The sequence below is a fragment of the Pristiophorus japonicus genome, chromosome 7, assembly GCF_044704955.1.
Source record: "Pristiophorus japonicus isolate sPriJap1 chromosome 7, sPriJap1.hap1, whole genome shotgun sequence".
Classification (NCBI taxonomy): Eukaryota; Metazoa; Chordata; class Chondrichthyes; family Pristiophoridae; genus Pristiophorus; species Pristiophorus japonicus.
In genome coordinates, this window is record NC_091983.1 from 161,993,245 (window position 1) to 162,016,319 (window position 23,075).

The 23,075-nt window shown below is 45.7% G+C and overlaps 1 long non-coding RNA gene across 1 annotated transcript in view; it reads right to left on the reverse strand.

Moving 5' to 3' along the window:
- LOC139266886 (uncharacterized) overlaps positions 1–19,582 on the reverse strand; it is a 208,189-nt gene extending 188,607 nt beyond the window's left edge. The window contains exon 1 of the long non-coding RNA XR_011593793.1: positions 19,546–19,582. This is a non-coding gene — a long non-coding RNA (uncharacterized lncRNA). The remainder of the gene's footprint in view (positions 1–19,545) is intronic.
- Positions 19,583–23,075: the final 3,493 nt, after the last annotated feature.

Consider the following 23,075-nt stretch of genomic DNA (forward strand, 5'->3'; position numbering starts at 1 on the left):
GTACAGAATGGTTGTGGTTAGTTTTGCTTCATTTTGTTGCACCTTACTTTGCAGTTTTTAGTAGAATTATTGACCTCGATATTAGCCACTCCCCAACAATCCACGAAGGGTGGGATTAAAGATTTAAATAATGGGAAGGTATCCCCAACATGCTGTGCACTCACGCACAGCTATTTTTACGGCAGCGGATACATAATGCAATTGGGAGCCCGATTTAAAATTAACTGCTGCTGCTGATCTCTCCACCCAGCCACAATCCCCCCCCTGCTGCGAAGACCTCTCTCTCCCCCAGTCCTGATTGATGACCTCCCTGCCACCCCCCCACCCCCCCCCTCCAGCTGCGATGTCAGACTTTCCCCCTCACAGTTGCCGAGGACTTTCCCCAAGGGTCCCCAGCTGTGGCCTCCGGCCACTGGCTTTTCCCCTCAGCCACTGGCTAGACTGTCACTCTTGCCAGCTGCCGGTTGGGAAACAGATCCAAAAAATGATAATCAAGTCCGGCTGTTAAATTCAACAGGACTTCTGCGTCCTCGGCCTCCTTGGGTTCTTTGGCCATTTTCAGCCTCCCCCACACCCTCCCCTTCGCCTCCCTGCCCCCTCCCCGCCTCCCCGTATTGACTCTGTCCAGGGTAATATGGTTTAGAAAATCAACAACAATTTGCATTCATTTGGCCGCTTTAATGCAGTAAACTGTTCCAAGGCACATTTCAGGAGCGCTATCAAACAAAATGTGAGACTGAGACACACCAGGAGATACTAGGACAGATGACCAAAAACTTGGACAAAGAGGTAGGTTTTAAGGAGTGTCTTAAAGGATGAAAGAGAGGCAGAGAGGTTTAGAGAGAAAATTCCAGAGCTTAGAGCCTTAATAGCTGAAGGCACTGCTGACAATGGTGAGTGATTAAAATAGGGGATGCACAAGAGGCCAGAATTGGAGGAGTGCAGAGATCGCGGAGGGTTGTAGGGCTAGATGAGATTACAGAGATAGGAAGGGGAGAGGCCTTGGAAGGATTTGAAAACAAGGATGAGAATTTTAAAATTGTGGGATTCCCAGACCGGGAGCCAGTGTAGCTCAACGAGCACTGGAGTGATGGGTGAACGGGACTTGGTGCGAGTTAGGACACGGGCAGTAGAGTTTTGGATGAGCTCAAGTTTAGTAGAATATCACAAACCCCTACCTTAATTAGCTACTTATATTCATGGCAAAATCACACAAATTCCTAAAACATAAAGATAACAAATATACCACCTTTGCTGGAGATCCTACAGCATTTCAGAGAGGCGATTCAAGGCAATCTGGCACACAGTGCCATGCTTAAAACTGGTTGCTATTGTAACAGCATTGGAGCAAATGAACATGTAGCTTAACAAGGACTTTCAGAGGTCTTGTGAAGTGCAGAAGCTCCAGAACAAGTCCGACAAGTGTTTGGACAAATGCCTGCAGCATATCTGACAGCTGGAAGACAAGGTGGAGTCCCAGCAGAAACAAAACAATTACTTTGAGAGTTGTTTTTGCAGCAAAACTTTACACGTGAAAGGCTTACCAGACAGCATTGAAAGTGACAAGTTTCTTAAATTTATGGCATAATGGTTCTCTCATACACTTTGATTCGATTTTTATTTGGGGCAGGTATCGTGCGGGCAGTGGGTGAGGCAGCAAGCCCCCATGATGTTGTCGGCGTGAGACCCAGGTCATTTTAATGTCCTTGCCTTATTAACATGTGAAGAATGGACTGTTCTCTCGATCGCCTGCAGAATTGGACAGCCTACCCATAGGACCCGTGTAATTTCCGCCACCTTCCCTGAATCTACTTAAAGCGAGGTTGTATCCCCTACTTGCATTTTTCATTAAACAGCCCTGTGGAGATAAGCCAAAGGGCTGACCCCCTCCCCCCACCCCATCCCGTGCACTTTCCTAATGCTTCCATGCAAGGTCCTCGTGGAGGAAGTGGGAGCCATAAGGGAAATACTGTTCCCCAGCTTCCACAGTAGCATTCGCAAGGCCACTGCTAAGCAGGCCTGGACAGAGGAGACTGGGCGGGTCAGTGCAAACAGCAGCACCCCAGGACTTAGGGTTAATGTAGAAAGAAGTTCAATGACATCACATGAGCAGTAATGGTAAGAACATCTTTTCACCTTCTTCAACACCTCCTTCAATTAAGAATGTGGTAACAGGGCACTTAGAAAATAATAATACAATTGGGCAGAGTCAGCACGGATTTATGAAAGGGATATCATGTTTGACAAATCTGTTAGAGTTTTTTGAGATTGTAACTAGTAGAATAAATAAGGGGGAACCAGTGGATGTGTTGTATTTGGATTTTCAGAAGGCATTCAATTAGGTGCCACACAAGAGGTAATTAAACAAAATTAGGGCTCATGGGATTGGGGTAATATACTAGCATGGATTGAGGATTGGTTAATGGACAGAAAGCAGAATAGGAATAAACGGGATATTTTCAGGTTGGCAGGCTGTAATTAGTTGGGTACCGCAAGGATCGTTGCTTGGGCCTCAGCTATTCACAATCTATATCAATGATTTGGATGAGGGAACCAAATGTAATATATCCAAATTTGCTGATGATACAAAGCTAGGTGGGAATGTAAGTTGTGAGGAGGATGCAAAGAGGCTTCAAGCAGATATAGACAGGCTAAGTGAGTGGGCAAGAACATGGCAAATGGAATATAATGTGAAGAAATGTGAAGTTATCCACTTTGATAGGAAAATTAGAAAAGCAGAGTATTTTTTAAATGGTGAGAGATTTGGAAATGTTGGTGTTCAGAGGGACTCGGATGTCCTCGTACATGAATCACTGAAAGTTAATATGCAGGTACAGCAAGCAATTAAGAAAGCAAATAATATGTTGACCTTTATGACAAAAGGATTTGAGTAGAAGAGTAAAGAGAACTTATTGCAATTATATAGGGTTCTGTTGAGACTGTACCTGGAGTATTGTGTACAGTTTTGGTCTCCTTACCAAATGAAGGATATATTTGCCATAGAGGGAGTGCAATGAAGGTTCACCAGACTGATTACTGGGATGGGGGGATTGTCCGATGAGGAGAGATTAGAAAACATAGAAAATAGGTGCAGGAGTAGGCCATTCGGCCCTTCAAGCCTGCACCACCATTCAATATGATCATGGCTGATCATGCACTTCAGTACCCCATTCCTGCTTTCTCTCCATACCCCTTGATCCTTTTAGTCGTAAGGGCCACATCTAACTCCCTTCTTGAATATATTTAGTGAATTGGCCTCAACAATTTTCTGTGGTAGAGAATTCCACATGCTCACAACTCTCTGAGTGAAGAAGTTTCTCCTCATCTCGGTCCTAAATGGCTTACCCCTTATCCTTAGATTGTGACCCCTGGTTCTGGACTTCCCCAACATCGGGAACATTCTTCCTACATCTAAACTGTCCAATCCCGTCAGAATTTTATGTTTCTATGAGATCCCCTCTCATTCTTCTAAATTCCATTGACTGTAAGCCTAGTCAATTCAGTCTTTCTTCATACATCAGTCCTGTCATTCCGGGAATCAATCTGGTGAACCTTCGCTGCACCCCCTCAATAGCAAGAACGTCCTTCCTCAGATTACGAGACCAAAACTGAACATAATATTCAAGGTGTGGCCTCACCAAGGCCCTGTACAATTGTAGTAAGACCTCCCTGCTCCTATACTCAAATCCCCTCGCTATGAAGGCCAGCATGCCATTTGCCTTCTTCACCGTTTGCTGTACCTGCATGTCAACTTTCAATGACAGATGTACCATGACATCCATGTCTCACTTGCACCTCCTCTTTTACTAATGTGTCACCATTCAGATAATAATCTGCCTTCATGTTTTTACCACCAAAGTGGATAACCTTACATTTATCTATATTATGCCGCATCTGCCATGCATTTTCCCATGCACCTAACCTTTCATAGAAACATAGAAACGTAGAAAATAGGTGCAGGAGTAGGCCATTCGGCCTTTCGAGCCTGCACTGCCATTCAATAAGATCATGGCTGATCATTCCCTCAGTACCCCTTTCCTGCTTTCTCTCCATACCCCTTGATCCCCTTAGCCGTAAGGCCCATATCTAACTCCCTCTTGAATATATCCAATGAATTGGCATCAACAATTCTCTGCGGCAGGGAATTCCACAGGCTAACAACTCTCTGAGTGAAAAAGTTTCTCCTCATCTCAGTCCTAAATGGCCTACCCTTTATCCAAAGACTGTGTCCCCTGGTTCTAGACTTCCCCAACATCAGGAACAATTTACCCGCATCTAACCTGTCCCGTCCCATCAGAATCTTGTATGCTTCTATGAGATCCCCTCTCATCCTTCTAAACGCCAATTTATAAAAGCCCAGTTGATCCAGCCTCTCCTTATATGTCAGTCCGGCCATCACGGGAATCAGTCTGGTGAACCTTCGCTGCACTCCCTCAATCACAAGAATGTCCTTCCTCAGATTAGGAGACCAAAATTGAACACAATATTCCAGGTGAGACCTCACCAAGACCCTGTACAACTGCAGTAAGACCTCCCTGCTCCTATACTCAAATCCCCTAGCTATGAAGGCCAACATACCATTTGCCTTCTTTACCGCCTGCTGCACCTGTATGCCAACTTTCAATGACTGATGAACCATAACACCCAGGTCTCGTTGCACCTCCCCTTTTCCTAATCTGCCACCATTCAGATAATATTCTGTCTTCGCGTTTTTGCCCCCAAAGTGGATAACCTCACATTTATCCACATTATATTGCATCTGCCATGCATTTGCCCACTCACCTAACCTGTCCAAGTCACCCTGCAGCCTCTTAGTGTCCCCCTCACAGCTCACACCACCACCCAGTTTAGTATTATCTGCAAACTTGGAGATATTACACTCAATTCCTTCATCCAAATCGTTGATGTATATTGTAAATAGCTGGGGTCCCAGCACCGAGCCCAGCGGCAGTCCACTAGTCACTTCCTGCCAATCTGAAAAGGACCAGTTTATCCCGACTCTCTGCTTCCTGTCTGCCAACCAGTTCTCTATCCACGTCAGTATATTACCGCCATACCATGTGCTTTGATGTTGCACACTAATCTCTTGTATGGGACCTTGTCAAAAGCCTTTTAAAAGTCCAAATACACCACATCCACTGGTTCTCCCTTGTCCACTCTACTAGTTACATCCTCAAAAAATTCCAGAAGATTTGTCAAGCATGATTTCCCCTTTATAAATCCATGCTGACTTGGACTGATCCTGTCACTGCTTTCCAAATGCGTGCTATTTCATCCTTAATAATTGATTCCAACATTTTCCCCACCACTGATGTCAGGCTAACCGGTCTATAATTATCCGCTTTCTCTCTCCCTCCCTTTTTAAAAAGTGGTGTTACATTAGCTATCCTCCAGTCCATAGGAACTGATCCAGAGTCGATAGACTGTTGAAAAATGATCACCAATGCATCCACTATTTCTAGCGCCACTTCCTTAAGTACTCTGGGATGCAGACTATCAGGCCCTGGGGATTTATCGGCCTTCAATCCCATCAATTTCCCTAACACAATTTCCCGCCTAATAAGGATATCCTTCAGTTCCTCCTTTTCACTAGACCTTCATCCCCTAGTACTTTCGGAAAGTTATTTGTGTCTTCCTTCGTGAAGACAGAACCAAAGTATTTGTTCAATTGGTCTGCCATTTCTTTGTTCCCCATTATAAATTCACCTGAATCCGACTGCAAGGGACCTACGTTTGTCTTCTTTAATCTTTTTCTCTTCACAAATCTATAGAAGCTTTTGCAGTCAATTTTTATGTTCCGGGCAAGCTTCTTCTCGTACTCTTTTTTCCCCCTCTTAATTAAACCCTTTGTCCTCCTCTGCTGAATTCTAAATTTTTCCCAGTCCTCAGGTTTGCTGCTTTTTCTGGCCAATTTATATGCCTCTTCCTTGGATTTAACACCATCTTTAATTTCCCTTGTTAGCCACGGTTGAGCCACCTTCCCCGTTTTATTTTTACTCCAGACAGGGATGTACAATTGTTGAAGTTCATCCATGTGATCTTTAAATGTTTGCCATTGCCTATCCACCGTCAACCCTTTAAGTATCATTTGCCAGTCTACTCTAGCCAATTCATGCCTCAAACCATCAAAGTTACCTTTCCTTAGGTTCAGGATCCTAGTTTCTGAATTAACTGTGTCACTCTCCATCTTAATAAAGAATTCTGCCATATTATGGTCACTCTTCCCCAAGGGGCCTTGCACAACAAGATTGCTAATTAATCCTCTCTCATTACACAACACCCAGTCTAGGATGGCCAGCTCTCTAGTTGGTTCCTCGACATATTAAACCATCCCTTATACTCTCCAGGAAATCCTCCTCCACCGTATTGCTACCAGTTAGGCCTATATTCTCTGGAATTTAGAAGAATGAGAGGTGATCTCATTGAAACATACAACATTTTTACAGGGCTTGACAGGGTAGGTGCAGGGAAGATGGTTCCCCTGGTTGGGGAGTCTAGAACCAGGGTCACTGTCTCAGAGTAAGTGGTCGTCGATTTAAGATTGAGATGAGGAGAAACTTCTTCACTCAGAGAGTTGTGAATCTTTGGAATTCTCTACCCCAGAGGGCTGTGGGGGCTCAGTCTTTGAGTTTATTCAAGACAGAGATTGATAGACTTTTGAATATTAAGCGAATCAAGGGATATGGGGACAGTGCAGGAAAGTGGAGTTGAGGTAGATGATCAGCCATAATCTTACTGAATGACAGGGCAGGCTCGAGGGGCCAAATGGCCTACTCCTGCTACTAACTCTAATTCTTATGTTCTTATGTACTTATGTAACACATCTCCCCACTCTCAACTATTACCTCCCATCTATCTCATCTCATCCTTCAACATACAATTGCAAGACAGCTAAGACAGCTGTCTTACTCATTCTAAACACACGCACCTCTTCCTTTGCTCCTTTCACACCACCCACTGGCACCATTCTCTTCTCACATTCTAGCACTTGCACAGCCATCAACTACTCTGACTACTCCTTACTCACTTCACATCACACACACATCCCTCCCTTTCTGCAGGGCAGGACAGCACATAATCTCACTGATACTAAAGCCCCAATTTTAACCAGCCCGCATGGCAGGAATGAAGCGAGTGGGGGGGTGCGGGGTGGCAGTGGAGGGGATAAAATCCTGTCTGGGGAACTCCCCATCCCAGACAAGCAGGGGCCTATTTGTAGAGGCAAAGGACCAGGACAAAGAAATACAAAAGTTCATTTTCTGCAGTTGGAAATCAATGGCTTGAGTTTATCTCAGTGCACAACAGTGCTAAATGTTTTTCAGCTGTCCTTGTACACAGAATCAAGAGTAAAAACAACATTTGAACAACAGCTTGTCTTTAAGTAAAAATGTAACATTTTCAAAAAAATGGACTGGAGTTTCAGTACAAACTAAATGGATGTTAGGTATGTTGTTTAACACGAGTGCACTACCGAAGAACACCTAGCCTTGAGTTAACCTAATGCCCAGACAAAACATGAAGATACGGTACTCTCAACAGAATTTCAGCTTTAAACTGGAACATGTAGAGAGACTGCACATGCAGCCTTGCTCTTCTATTGTAGGCGGTGATCATCTGGCCTCATTAATTTTGGCAGCAAATGTAAAAAAAAGGTCTTTATACTTCAAGGCAGAGAAGCTGCTTGCACAGCTGAGATGCATGCTCATGCAAAGACATGTAAGGCAGTGTAAATTGCCAACACCACAATAGAGTTCCGCTCTTGGCTACTTTCCCAAACGATTTACGTCACTCCACATTAGACAGCATATTTTGCTCTCTCTCTCTGATGCCTGCTTCAACAGCAATCCAAAAACAAGGGTTGGAGACAGCTCACGGAAGTACACAACGTAATATATTTGATCTAATGTTTGTTTCTGCTGCAGCAGAAATGAATGCAAGAAGATGTTGGGGGTGGGGGGTAGGTGGGGAGGTATCTCATATTGCATTCTAAAAGTCATGAAGCCTATCTAATACAAAACAAACAACTGAGAGAATGAGAGAGAAAGAAAGGAACTGTGTTTATGTGGGTATATGCGCTCGTTAGCATCAAGCATGTAGGAAAAACAGGAAAAAGTCATAAAAAGGAATTGTGATCAGTACTCTAGGGATGTCGGGAACGTTTTGTTGAGAACTGTTGAAGGAAAATGAGTCAATCTGTTCTTTAAAGTAAAGAAAAATGCCCAGATTAATCTTTCCTATGTGTTGCACATTAGGGTGATATGTGTTTGCAGAATGAAACAATACCAGTGATCTTGTGACTAATTATATTCCTGTTCCAGAAAGGCTTCTGTGGCCTACAGAGGATCACAACTAACAATGGAGAGCAGTCAATGCTGGTGCTTACTCACAAGTGCCAATACATAGTTGAAAATAGCTCTTTGTCACTGACATTGAACACCGAACAAATATCTCATCACTGGAATAGGCGTAGCAATTATAAATATCAAACAAAGAAGAAAAATATTAGACTGAACTCTTCTCTGTAATGAACATGTCTGCACACACCAAGCAAATTACCTCAATCTCCCCTGCTGCCGCAGAATTTAAAATTGATGATAATGATGACAAATGCTTTGTTCTAGGTGCATCCAATTAAAGTAATGTTTTGTTTCCTTCCCAAATATGCACACATATTCCAATAAGTTGGAAAAAAATACCCCCTACCTGCATTCTCTATAAAGAATGCCTTGCATTTGTTTTTATTTAATACCTTGCTGCACCAGCTGGACTGCTTTAAAGAAATATTTGAATCAAATGGAAACAAATTGTGGAAAAATTTTCAGACTGGTGGTCTAGTTAATGCTGACTGGAAAATGGCAGTTTGAGTGATATTATGACCAGTTTGTATATTCTGACAATATTTAAGACCGTGAGCTACAAACACCAATTAAGTGGGAAAGAAGTTCACTCAGTGAAACTGCTGTTTTCTTGTTTTTGCAACCTTAATTCCGCACTATATCCAGCTTCCACTCGGTTTTAACACTTAAGGCCCCAATATTTACAGAAAGGTGGGGGGTGTTGGGGAGGCTGAAAATGGCCGAAGAACATGACAAGGCAGGACACTTGGACGCCGTGATATCCGTCGTTGTAAAAAAGGCAACGGGCATGTGCGTGGTGTGTTGGGGAATCATTCCCCATATTTAATTCTATAGACCTCCTGACCCTCTCCTTCCTATTGTGGCAGTGTTAATATTGAGGCCTTTGACTGGCAGCACATCCAGGGAAATTCTAATCTTCTTAGACGTGCAATTGTGTCACACTGTGATACTGAGACAGACCCGAATATCACAACAATAAAGCTGTTCAGGTTTGAGAAGCAGCATTCTGCTGTCCTATTAACTTTTACTCAACACGAACATTATTTTACTAAAGATGAAAAATGTTATGCACTACTTTTTCTCCCATTTTCATTACTTCAATTTTTCTCCTTTCCATTTTCCTCTATCCTCCATTTTTGTTATTTGAATACCTCTCCGTTTTCTAATGAATTTAACTTGTTTCAGCCAGTCTAGATTTTTTTCTGAGCTTCCTGGGTCCCACTCTCTGTTTTGGAAGTGAGGCCCACATAAAAAAATAGCCAATCAAGGGCCACATGTTTGAAGCCAGAGGTACGAGCAGGCCTATCTCTGGTACATTTTCGCATATCGTATCAGGGACTATTGTTTCAGGATGAGTTATCTAGTCCATTTTGCTGAATGCCCAATTGCACCTAGATGAGATAACTTGTCCGTGGCTTCAGAATATTTATCATAGAATCATAGAAATTTATGGCACAGAAGGAGGCTATTCGGCCCATCGTGTTTGTGCCGGCTGAAAAAAGCTATCCGTCATTTAATAAGATCATGGCTGATCTGATCATGGATTCAGCTCGACTTCCCTGCCCGTTCCCCATAACCCTTTATTCCCTTATCACTCAAAAACCTGTCTACCTCTGCCTTAAATATATTCAATGACCCAGCCACCACAACTCTCTGGTGCAGAGAATTCCATAGATTTACAACCCATTGAGAGAAGAAATTCCTCCTCATCTCAGTTTTACATGGGCGGCCCCTGATTCTGAGACTATGGGCTAGATTTTCCATTATTTTTGCATACATACCGCCCACTTAACATCCATTTTAACACTGAAATGAGATGTAACGCCCATATATCGCCCATTTAGCCACAAAATGGAAACTGACACCCATTTCTTGGTCACTTATTGCCGAGTGTTAATTTCGGCATGTGTGTAACGCGGAGAAAAATTAATACCACCCGCCCACTTGTTTTATGCAGAATCATCAGAATGGGCAATCCCAACGTTATTTTTGGCACGTAATTAACGCCGAGATTTAATAATACCCACCGCCCACTGTTTTTTGTCATAAAGATCACATTTACCAAAACTAACGGCCAGTATATCGCCCGTCCTTACTTTCGGCATCACGTATCCATCTCGCCGACAATATCGCTCGCCGAAAAAACCGCTGTGAAAAAGGTGAATTAACCGGAACTACTCGCAGTAGTATGGACACCATGTTCTAAATCGCAGGTCGAATCATTTAAAAGGCTACTTTGCTTCAACCTCAGGGGAGTTCGGATGTACTCTGTGTTATGCTCATAATAAAGTAATGCAACTGAGTACTGTAGACAGTGAGTGAGTGTGACCTTAGCTCCTTTATTTAAACTCCAGAGTGATGGTACAGCATGGGAGGCCTGCTTATATACAGTGTTCTCAAGGGATGCTGGGATCCCTTGGTACTCCAACAGGTAGGCCCTCTGGTGGCGGTATAATACAGGTTGTCTAGGGTTACATACATAATATCACTCCCTCCCAAAGTCAATAGTACAATTATTTACAGGGTGAGACGATCTGGGGGTTTTTGCTCCCTTGTCGATCGTCTTCGTACAAATGCAGGTGTGGGTGAGTTGGTTGGTTCTTCGCTGGGCTGCTGGGCAGCTGACCTTGCTGGGCTGCTGGGGATGGTGAGTTCAGCTTCGTGGTCAACCGTGATGTCGGTTGCCACTTGTGTGTGTGTTGGAGGGTTGAGGTTGGTGGTGTCCTCTTCGGGTTGCTCGTGGCTGTTTGTGAATCGCAGATTGGTTTGGTCCAAATGCTTTCTGCAAGTTAGTCCATTGGCAAGTTTGACCTGAAACACCCTACTCCCTTCTTTGGCTATGACAGTGCCAGCAAGCCATTTGGGATCATATCCATAGTTGAGTACAAATACAGGGTCATTGACATCAATATCGTGTGACAAGTTTACGTGATGCCGCCTGTCCTCAATGTGATCATGGAGATCAGGGTGGACAAGAGAGAGCCTTGTTTTGAGCACCCTTTTCATGAGCAGCTCGGCTGGGGGAACCCCGGTGAACGAGTGGGGTCTGGTGCAGTAGCTGAGCAGGAAGGTAACCTTCCAACACACGCTTCAAGCTTTGCTTAATGGTTTGGACTGCCCGTTCTGCCTGGCAGTTGGATGCGGGCTTGAACAGGACAGATGTGAAGTGCTTGATCCCATTGCGGGTCATGAATTCCTTGAATTCAGCATTGGTGAAGCACGGCCCATTATACCAAGGACATTAGGCAGGCCGTGCGTGGCAAACATGGCTCGTAGGCTTTTGATGATGGCAGTGGCCGTGCTTACAGACATTATTACACATTCAATCCATTTTGAATAAGCATCCCAACAACCAAAAACATTGTGCGTAGAAATGGGCCTGTAAAATCAATGTGGATCCTAGACCACGGTTTGGAGGGCCTTGACCACAAACTTAGCGGTGCCTCTCTGGGTGCATTGCTCAGTTGAGAGCAAGTGTTGCATTGGCGCACACATGACTCTAAGTCTGAGTCAATGCCGGGCCACCACACATGGGATCTGGCTATAGCTTTCATCATTACTATGCCTGGGTGGGTACTGTGTAGGTTGCCTTTCTTAGACAAAATCACGCGATTACCCCACAAAAGACAGTCCACCTGTATGGACATTTCATCTTTGCGCCGCTGGAACAGCTTGATCTCTTCATGCATCTCCGCTGGGACGCTGGACCAGCTCCCATGGAGGACCCAGTTTTTTTACCAGGGACAGTAAAGGATCCTGGCTGGTCCTGGTCCTGATCTGGCGGGCCATAACGGGTGACTTTTCATTTTCAAATGCATCCATCAGCAAGAGCAAGTCTGCAGGCTGTGCCATTCCATCCCGGTGGTGGGCAATGGTAGCCGACTGAGAGCATCAGCGCAGTTCTCTATGCCTGGTCTGTGGCGGATTACATAGTTGTATGCAGACAGCATGAGCGCCCATCTTTGGGCAGAAGCATTGGTGTTAATCCCTTTGCTCTCTGGAAATAGTGATATAAACGGCTTATGGTCAGTTTCTAGCTCAAACTTGAAGCCAAATAAGTACTAGTGCATTTTCTTTACCCCGTAAACGCATGCCAGAGCCTCTTTTTCAATCAAGCTGTAGGCCCTTTCGGCCTTGGACAAACTCCTGGATGCATAGGCGACCGGTTGCAATGTTCCCGATTTGTTTGCTTGTTGTAACACACACCCAACCCCGTATGAAGATGTGTCGCAAGCTAGCACTAATCGTTTACATGGGTTATACAGAACAAGCAGCTTGCTGGAACATAACAGATTTCTGGCTTTCTCAAAAGCAGCCTCTTGTGATTTCCCCCATACCCAGTCATCTCCCTTGCGTAGCAGCACATGTAGGGGTTCGAGCAAGGTGCTTAACCCGGGTAGGAAATTACCGAAATGGTTGAGAAGTCTCAGGAATGACCGCAGCTCCGTCACATTCTGTGGTCTTGGCGCGTTCTTGATGGCTTCCGTCTTGGCATCGGTGGGTCTGATGCTGTCTGCCGCGATTCTTCTCCCTAAGAACTCGACCTCTGGTGCCAGGAAAACACACTTCAAGGGTTTCAACCTGAGTCCCACGCGATCTAGCCATCTTAGAACCTTTTCCAGGTTCTGCAAGTGTTCGATGGTGTCCCGACCTGTGACCAGTATGTTGTCCTGGAAAACCACGGTGCGCAGAACTGACTTTAGCAGGCTCTCCATGTTCCTTTGGAAAATTGCCACAGCCGATTGAATCCCAAATGGGCATCTATTGTAGATGAACAGACCTTTGTGTGTGTTGATGCAGGTGAGACCTTTCGACGATTCCTCCAGCTCCTGCGTCATGTAGGCCGAGGTCAGGTCCAACTTGTTGAAAGTCTTTCCTCCAGCCAGGGTCACAAATAGGTCGTCTGCCTTGGGTGGCGGGTACTGGTCCTGTAGCGAAAAACGATTATTCGTTACTTTATAGTCCCCACAAATTCTGACCGTGCCGTCGCCTTTGAGAACCGGAACAATCGGACTGGCCCACTCGTTGAACTCCACTGGCGCGATGATGCCTTCTCGCTGCAGCCTGTCCAGCTCAATTTTCATTTTCTCTCGCATCATATATGGCACCGTCCATACCTTGTGGTGGATGTGTCATGTACTGGGAACCAAGTGGATCTGCAATTTACCCCCGAGAAACTTCTGATGCCTGGCTCAAACAACGACGGGAACTTGCTCAGAACCTGGGCACATGAGGCTTCGTCGACGGACAAGAGCGCTCGGATGTCATCGCAGTTCCAGCGGACTTTTCTCAGCCAGCTTTTGCCGAACAGTGTGGGGCTATCTCCTGGTACAATCCATAGTGGGAGTTCGTGCACTGTTCCATCATAGTCGACTTTTATTTCTGTGCTGCCAATAACAGGAATCAGCTCTTTGGTGTAAGTTCTTAGCTTGGTATGAATGGGGCTAAGCTTGGGCCTGTGTGCCTTATTGCACCACAGCCTGTCGAAGGCCTGTTTGCTCATAATAGACTGACTCGCACCCGTGTCCAATTCCATGAATACTGGGATTCCGTTCAGTTCAACTTTTAACATGACCGGTGGACGTTTCGTGGTGAAGATGTGTATCCTGTACACTTCTGCCTCCTTGGTTCGAGTCTCTAGTTCAGCCTGATCCGCCATGGATCGGTCTTCCTCTGCAACGTGGTGGTTTGCAGGGTTTGCAGCTCATCTGCATATTCGCTGGAGGTGTCCCATTGTTCCACAGCCTTTGCATGCATAGTGTTTGAAGTAGCATTGATGAGCTCGATGATCACCTCCGCAGTGCCAACAAGATGTTAACTGCCTCGCATTAAAGATTGATGTCGGACTCTGGGTTATCTGAGGTCATGCAGCAGCTGGCGTGTATGTTCTGCCATATGCATTCCTGCCTGAAAACGATGTTACTTTGTGTACAGTACTAGCCGAAACCTCTTTATGCTGCGAAATTTATTTGTGTTATCGCTGGTGGATATAAATGCCTGGGCTATCGTTATGGCTTTGCTCAGATCCGATGTTTCAACAGTCAATTGTTTGCGAAGGTAACCTCATGGCCAATGCCAAGCACAAAAAAGTATCTTAGCATTTTATCCAGGAATCCATCGAATTCGCATTGTCCTGCAAGGCGCCTTAGTTCGGCGACGTAGCTCGCCAATTCCTGGCCTTTAGACCGTTGCCACGTGTAGAATCGATACCTTGCCATCAAAACACTTTTAGGTGCTCCCGGACCAGTGTACACAGTTCTTCATAGGATTTGGTTGTTGGTTTCACCCGAGCTAGAAGATTCTTCATGAGGCCATACGTTGTTGCCTCACAGATGGTAAGGAGGACCGCCTTTCGTTTGGCAGTGTTCTCGTCCCCTTCCAGCTCACTGGCCACGAAGTATTGGTCGAGTCGCTCCACGAAGGCCTCCCAATCGTCCCCTTCTGAGAATTTCTCCAGGATACCAACAGTTCTTTGCATTTTCGCGTGGTTGTTCAGTATCTCGTCACCAATTGTTATGCTCATAATAGAATAATGCAACTGAGTACCGTAGACAGTGAGTAAGTGTGACCTTAGCTCCTTTATTTAAACTCCAGAGTGCTGGTACAGCATGGGAGGCCTGCTTATATACAGTGCTCTCAATGGATGCTGGGATCCCTTGGGACTTCAACAGGTAGGCCCTTTGGTGGCGGTATGATACATTGCCTAGGGTTACATACGTAACACTCTGGAGGTGTTTGGAGGTGATGTGAACAACTGAACAAACATTTTATCTTACTGTGGACGATTGGAATTTACTAGGTGTCTTAGTGGGGACATTCATTCTTTGTGAAAACAGATAACTATTGGAATGGGGCCTGTCATTTTTCACCCTCTCTTGATGACCACACACATGCTGCGGACTTGAGATGGCAGAAGCTACATTCGACAGCATCATGTGCCCAATGTAAGACATGCCAGACTGATGAGAAGGACCAGACGTTACACCCCCCGCAAGTACAGGGAGAAGCAGTCTTACCTCGACTTGTGTGACATCACCTGCCTTCTAAAACTGAGCTTCCACAAAGAGGTTATCAGTGAGATATGCCAGCTCATCAGGGGAGATCTGCAGCCTGCCAGCACCATCAGGACGGCACTGTCCGTTGAGGTCAAGGTCACCGCGGCACATATCTCAGCATGCCGAGGAGGTGGACCCTGACATCGGGCCAGACAATCAGGCTGATGCTGAAGCCACAGGCCCGCCCCCCCTCTGTAGACCGCAGGAAAGGGCCCATGGTGGCTACATAGCTGCAAGACTCTTACGTCAGCAGTTCATAAATGAGCACTTTGCTTGAAAAAACTTTGTTGTTATTTACAAATCTGACACACTGCTGGGTGTGCAGTTCATACATCAATGGTGTGCATCACCTTAGTGACAGTTAAAGTTTAAGTTGTTTCAAGTTAACTTTAATTATACTCTTTCATGTTAAGGAATCACCAGTGTGTAACGGTACAGCCATCTGAGCCAATCCGTAACAAGGTTACGTGAAATAAAAAACATTTAATCTGACCAATTGTCTGAAATCATAAGTATATCTGTAAAAAAACACCCCACCCAACTCCCGCCCCAGCCCACAACAAATTTATCACATTTACCTCATTACAATGGTTCCCATTTCCCGCAATACAGAACACAAATGCAAACCAACAAGGTAGCCCCCTCGCCACTTGCCCCGACCCTCCCACCAAAATAGCAGCAGCAACCTAAAAATATGCCCCAGACAACACCTGCGGCCATACACCTCACTTTCCATCTGCCCCCCTCCTCCACCCCACTTCTCCTCCCCACCTCTACCCCTTCCCTTTCCCATCCTGACTCCAAGCCGTCTGGCCAAGGAGCTCCTCAGGCGATGCTTCATTGGGGGGGATGATGGCAGAACCGCTGCTTGGACGGATACGGGAGAGGACGGTCCTGAGGTGGGAACGTGCTCCGAGCCAGAAGCAAGATGTTGCTCCTGGCTCTCGTGTCGTTGGCAATGGAGGTGCGGCAGCTTGGGGTGCAGTGCCACGTTCCTGGACCATTGGGAGCCCTCTGCCACCAATGCTCCTGGCTAACAGCTCCAGGGCCTCCTCCATCCCTTCCATGTTATGTATTATTTGTTGGACAAAAACTCGGTGCCAGCTACATTCTTGGTGCTTAGTAGGCTTTTTGCTGCTCGTGAATCTCCCTCGTCCCTCCCACAACAGCCAAACAAGCACACACCACACCCACAAAAAAAAAACATTTTTGAGGATGTTTCCAGTAGAGTGGACAAGGGAGAACCAGTTGATGTGGTATATTTGGACTTTCAGAAGGCTTTCGACAAGGTCCCACACAAGAGATTAATGTGCAAAATTAAAGCACGTGGGATTGGGAGTAGCGTGCTGACGTGGATTGAGAACTGGTTGTCAGACAGGAAGCAAAGAGTAGGAGTAAATGGGTACTTTTCAGAATGGCAGGCAGTGACTAGTGGGATACCGCAAGGTTCTGTGCTGGGGCCCCAACTGTTTACATTGTACATTAAAGATTTAGACGAGGGGATTAAATGTAGTATCTCCAAATTTGCGGATGACACTAAGTTGGGTGGCAGTGTGAGCTGCGAGGAGGATGCTATGAGGCTGCAGAGTGACTTGGATAGGTTAGGTGAGTGGGCAAATGCATGGCAGATGAAGTATAATGTGGATAAATTGAGGTTATCCACTTTGGTGGTAAAAACAGAGAGACAGACTATTATCTGAATGGTGACAGATTAGGAAAAGGGGAGGTGCAACGAGACCTGGGTGTCATGGTACATCAGTCATTGAAGGTTGGCATGCAGGTACAGCAGACGGTTAAGAAAGCAAATGGCATGTTGGCCTTCATAGCGAGGGGATTTGAGTACAAGGGCAGGGAGGTGTTGCTACAGTTGTACAGGGCCTTGGTGAGGCCACACCTGGAGTATTGTGTACAGTTATGGTCTCCTAACTTGAGGAAGGACATTCTTGCTATTGAGGGAGTGCAGCAAAGGTTCACCAGACTGATTCCCGGGATGGTGGGACTGACCTATCAAGAAAGACTGGATCAACTGGGCTTGTATTCACTGGAGTTCAGAAGAATGAGAGGGGACCTCATAGAAACGTTTAAAATTCTGACGGGTTTAGACAGGTTAGATGCAGGAAGAATGCTCCCAATGTTGGGGAAGTCCAGAACCAGGGGTCACAGTCTAAGGATAAGGGGTAAACCATTTAGGACCGAGATGAGGAGAAACTTCTTCACCCAGAGAGTGATGAACCTGTGGAATTCTCTACCACAGAAAGTTGTTGAGGCCAATTCACTAAATATATTCAAAAGGGAGTTAGATGAAGTCCTTACTACTAGGGGGATCAAGGGGTATGGCGAGAAAGCAGGAATGGGGTACTGAAGTTGCATGTTCAGCCATGAACTCATTGAATGGCGGTGCAGGCTAGAAGGGCCGAATGGCCTACTCCTGCACCTATTTTCTATGTTTCTATGTTTCACACACGCTTTCAGTCCCTCTCTGCTCCCTCTCTCTCTGTCTCCTCTTCTGCGCATATAATGAAGACCCCTGATCTGAATCGCGGGAAACGAGCATTGCCATGCCGTTGCTAAGGACGGCACACTTCACGTGAGAAGATCAGAGCGATTTAATGCGAATTCCCATTTCAGATCGCTCGCGGTAACGGCCAATTTTTAAAATGGAGACTAGGAGTTTTGAAAATGGGCGACAAACCGGCGATCTGAAAACACATTTTTAGCGCCCACGCCGGAAAGAACGCCCATTTTTGGGCGATTTGCACAAAAGTGTAAAATCTAGCCCTATGTCCCCTAGTTTTAGTTTCCCCTATGAGTGGAAATATCCTCTCTGCATCCACCTTGTCGAGCCCCCTCATTATTTTATGTTTCGATAAGATCACCTCTCATTCTTCTGAACTCCAATGTGTCTCGGCCCAACCTACACAGCCTATCAACCCTTCATCTCCTGAATCAACCTTGTGAACCTTCTCTGAACAGTCTCCAATGCAAGTATATCCTTCCTTAAATACAGAGACCAAAACTGGACGCAGTGCTCCAGGTGTGGCCTCACCAATACCCTGTACAGTTGTAGCAGGACTTCTCTGCTTTTATATTCTATCCCACTTGCAATAAAGGCCAACATTCCATTTGCCTTCCTGATTACTTGCTGTACCTGCATACTAACGTTTTATGTTTCATGCACAAGGACCTCCAGGTCCCGCTGTACTCCAGCAGTTTGCAATTTTTCTCCATTTAAATTATAATTTGCTTTTCTAATTTTTCTGCCAAAGTGGATAACCTCACATTTTCCCACGTTATACTCCATCTGCCAAATTTTTGCCCACTCACTTAGCCTGTCTATATTCCTTTGCAGATTTTTTATGTCCTCCTCACAACCTGATGTGGTTTTCTGGCACGCCCACTTGTGTCGGTCGGAGGCTATTTACATATGCAAATCTGGGTCCTAGGCTGCTTGTCGAGCCCACATTTGCAATTTTCAGGAGCCAATAGGTGATCCATGCACTTCGCATGCTAAGCCCATTGATAACAAACTTTGGCAATGGCAACTTAAAGAAAATTATATGGAACCATTTTTCTGTCAGAAAACCGCATCAGGTGGCCCTTGGCTTACCATGGGATTGCTGTGGTACCTTTCTCTTTAACTTTCAACTGGCAAGAAACAGGCAGTTGAAAATTACTCCCCATAATTATAATCTTAGCACGCTAATATTTTGACGATATATTATTTTTTGTTGCTAGATTTTGTCACTTTTATTTATTCGGTGGCACAGACAGCATCTGTAAAAGAAGGATGATGTCCTTCGTTCATGTCATTTTCCACCCCATCACTGCCAGATTGCTATGAAACTCGCATGCTTGCAAAGATAAATTGTCTTATTTTGGTTGCTACTCAACAACAACAACTTTCATTTATATAGCAACTTTAATGTAGTGTAGGAGCGCAATCAGACAAAAAAGAAGACATTGGTACAAAAGCAAAATATTGCTGATGCTGGAAATCTAAAATAAAAATAGAAAATGCTGGAAATACTCAAAAAAAATACTCAGAAAAACAGAGGTAACGCTTCAGGTTGGTGACCATTTGTCAGAATTGACAAAAGGTTATCGACCTAAAACTTTGGCTAGAGTTTTCTTACCTTGTCAGGTCTGGTGTGGGTAGTGGCCATATCAGGTCCTGACCCTGTTGCTGGCTCCATTCCGCTGTTGAAAATGAACCTATTAAGCCAACCTGCGCATTACCCGGTGCAATGAAATACAGCCGGTATCTTTAAGGGGACCATGGCCACATTACATTTGAAGTTTCATCTAACACATAACTGTCAGTGCACTACAGCATTGGAGTGCTGCAAACACTGAAAATGACTGCACAGAGGCAGAAGGCTGCACCAAGATTCTCCGATTACTCCCTCCATGTGCTTATGGGGGGAGTCATAGCACGCAGGGAAGTCATCCTCCCTTCTAATGGGTGGAAGAGACCTCCCCAGGAGACCAAAGAAGCCTAGCTGCAGATTGCAGAGGAGATCACAAACAGGGATGTGGTCAGGAGGACCTGGGTGCAGTGTCGCAAATGTTTCAATGATCTCATTAGATCAGGAAATGTTAGTACAAAACCACATTCAACCTCATCCTGTTGTGCCTCTCATTCACATAGAAACATAGAAACATAGAAAATAGGTGCAGGAGTAGGCCATTTGGCCCTTCGAGCCTGCACCACCATTCAATAAGATCATGGCTGATCATCATCTCAGTACCCCTTTCCTGCTTTCTCTCCATACCTCTTGATCACTTTAGCCGTAAGGGCCATATCTAACTCCCTCTTGAATATATCCAATGAACTGGCATCAACAACTCTCTGCGGTAGAGAATTCCACAGGTTAACAACTCTCTGAGTGAAGAAGTTTCTCCTCATCTTGGTCCTAAATGGCTTAACCCTTATCCTTAGACTGTGTCCCCTGGTTCTGGACTTCCCCAACATCGGGAACATTCTTCCTGCATCTAACCTGTCCAGTCCCGTCAGCATTTTATGTTTCTATGAGATCCCCTCTCATTCTCTCTCAGGAAAGGGGTACTGAGGTGAATGATCAGCCATGATCTTATTGAATGGTGGTGCAGGCTCGAAGGGCTGAATGGCCTACTCCTGCACCTATTTTCTATGTTTCTATGTTCCTTCTAAACTCCAGTGAATACAGGCCCAGTCGATCCAATCGCTCCTCATATGTCAGTCCTGCCATCTCGGGAATCAGTCTGGTGAACCTTCGCTGCACTCCCTCAATAGCAAGAACATCCTTCCTCAGCTTAGGAGACCAAAACTGAACACAATGCTCCAGGTGACGCCTCACCAAGGCCCTGTACAACTGCAGTAAGACCTCACTGCTACTATACTCAAATCCCCTAGCTATGAAGGCCAACATACCATTTGCCTTCTTCACCGCCTGCTGTACCTGCCCATCGCTCTGCCTTCCGTACCCTACTCCTGCACATCCTTACTCACACCAACTTACCTTGCAGCTCCACCCATCCCTCTCTCTCGATCTACATTATCACATCCCCAGCTCACTAGCCACCCCTCACACTTACCCTCATCCTAGTGCCATCATACCAACTAACAACACACAAGGGTAGCCACTTGGGTGTTTTATCCAATGTTTATGTTTTTTTTTAATTCGTTCTGGGATATGGGCGTCACTGACAAGGCCAGCATTTATTGCCCATCCCTAATTGTCCTTGAGAAGGTGGTGCTAAACCATCTTTTTGAACCACTGCAGTCCGTGTGGTGAAGGTACTCCTACAGTGCTGTTAGGGAGTGAATTTTAGGATTTTGACCAAGCGACGATGAAGGAATGATGATATATTTCCAAATCAGGATGGTGTGTAACTTGGAGGGGAACTTGCAGGTGATGGTGTTCCCATGTGCCTGCTGCCCATGTCCTTCTAGGTGGTAGGGGTCGCGGGTTTGGGAGGTGCTGCCGAAGAAGCTGTGGGGAGTTACTGCAGTGCATCTTGTAGATGGTACACACTGCAGCCACGGTGCACCTGTGGTGGATGGGGTACCAATCAAGCGGGCTGCTTTGTCCTGGATGGTGTCGAGCTTCTTGAGTGTTGTTGGAGCTGCACTCATCCAGGCAAGTGGAGAGTATTCCATCACACTCCTGACTTGTGCCTTATAGATGGTGGAAAGGCTGTGGGGAGTCAGGAGGTGAGTCACTCGCCGCAGCATACCCAGTCTCTGACTCTCTCTTGTTGCCATAGTATTTATGTGGCTGGTCCAGTTAAGTTTCTGGTCAATGGTGACTCTCAGAATGTTGATGGTGGGGGATTTGGTGATCGTAATGCCGTTGAATATCAAGGGGAGGTGGTTCGACTCTCGCTTGTTGGAGATGGTCATTGCCTGGCACTTGTGTGGTGCGAATGTTACTTGCCACTTATCAGCCAAAGCGTGAATGTCGTCCAGATCTTGCTGCATGAGAGCATGGACTGCTTCATTGTCTGAAGACTTGCGAATGGGACTGAACATTGTACAATCATCAGTGAACATATCCACTTCTGACCTTATGATGGAGGGAAGATCATTGATGAAGCAACTGAAGATGGTTGGGCCTAGGACACTGCCCTGAGGAACTCCTGCAGCGATGTCCTGGGCCTGCGATGATTGACCTTCAACAACCACAACCATCTTCTTTTGAGCTAGGTATGACTAGCTAATGGAGAGTTTCCCCCCAATTCTCATTGACTTTAATTTTACTAGGGCTCCGTGATACCACACTCAGTCAAATGCTGCCTTGATGGCAAGGACAGTCACTCTCACCTCACCTCTGCGTCCAGCCCTTTTGTCCATGTTTGGACAAAGGTTGTAATGAGGTCTGGAGCCTGCATGGTTCTGGCGGAACCCAAACTGAGCATCGGTGAGCAGGTTATTGGTGAGTAAGTGCCGCTTCGACAACACTGTCGATGACATCTTCCATCACTTTGCTGATGATTGAGAATAGACTGATGGGGTGGTAATTGGCCGATTGGATTTGTCTTGCTTTTTGTGGACAGGACATACCTGGGCAGTTTTCCAGTTTGTTGGATAGATGCCAGTGTTGTAGATGAACTGGAGCAACTTGGCTAGAGGCGCGACTAGTTCTGGAGCACACATTTTTGCTGTATCCAATGCACTCAGCCACTTCTTGATATCATGTGGAGTCAATTGAATTGGCTGAAGACTGGCTTCTGTGATGGTATGGACCTCAGGAGGAGGCTGAGATGGATCATCCACTCGGCACTTCTGGCTGAAGATGGCTGCTAACGCTTCAAACTTGTCTTTTGCACTTGCACTGGACTCTGCCAGCATTGAGGATAGGGATATACATAGAGCCTCCTCCTCCCATTAGTTGTTTAATTGTCCACCACCATTCACAACATGTAAAGTTTCTGCTAATGTGGTGTCAGACATAAAAATCTGGTCTTGGACAGGTGCGTGTACACCTTTGGAAGTGTGGCAGCCATATGGGTGTACAGTGGAAAGTTAACTAAATCTGGCCATAATAAGGCCTCCCGGGCAGCAATGTGATGAGGTGCTGATACCTTGTGTCCTGTGCAGTATCAGCTGATTGCAGAGAAGGTTGGTGTTGTTGGTGCTGCTGGTGTTAGGGCTCATTGTGGTCGGAATCTGAGGACCAAGGTG